Consider the following 372-nt stretch of genomic DNA (forward strand, 5'->3'; position numbering starts at 1 on the left):
GGTCAAGCGGCACCCGGCCTCGATCGCCCCCAGAAGCTGCGCGAAGAGGCTGGAATCGCACCGTGCGCATGCGCACTTGCTCCCGCGCCGCACCGGGTCCTCAAGACCCCAGCGGTCTCCATGGCAACCGAGGTTGTTGCTAGGATTCGGCGTGGCTCTGCAGCTGGGCCTGGAGAGCTGCGTCAACTGCTGAAGCGTCCACTGAGCAAGACCTCGATCTCTCCAATCGCCCACTCTTTCCACCCGTGTGTACCTAATGTGGGCCTGAGGCCAGCGACACTGTCCTCCCTGGCCATACCCACCAGCTGTTTTATCCTCTGCAGACTGGATTCCTGGGAAATCTCAGCAATCAGAGGGCAAGAGGAAAAGGGG

Source organism: Fukomys damarensis, unplaced genomic scaffold (genome assembly GCF_012274545.1).
Source record: "Fukomys damarensis isolate Sample0158 unplaced genomic scaffold, DMR_v1.0_HiC HiC_scaffold_19, whole genome shotgun sequence".
NCBI lineage: Eukaryota > Metazoa > Chordata > Mammalia > Rodentia > Bathyergidae > Fukomys > Fukomys damarensis.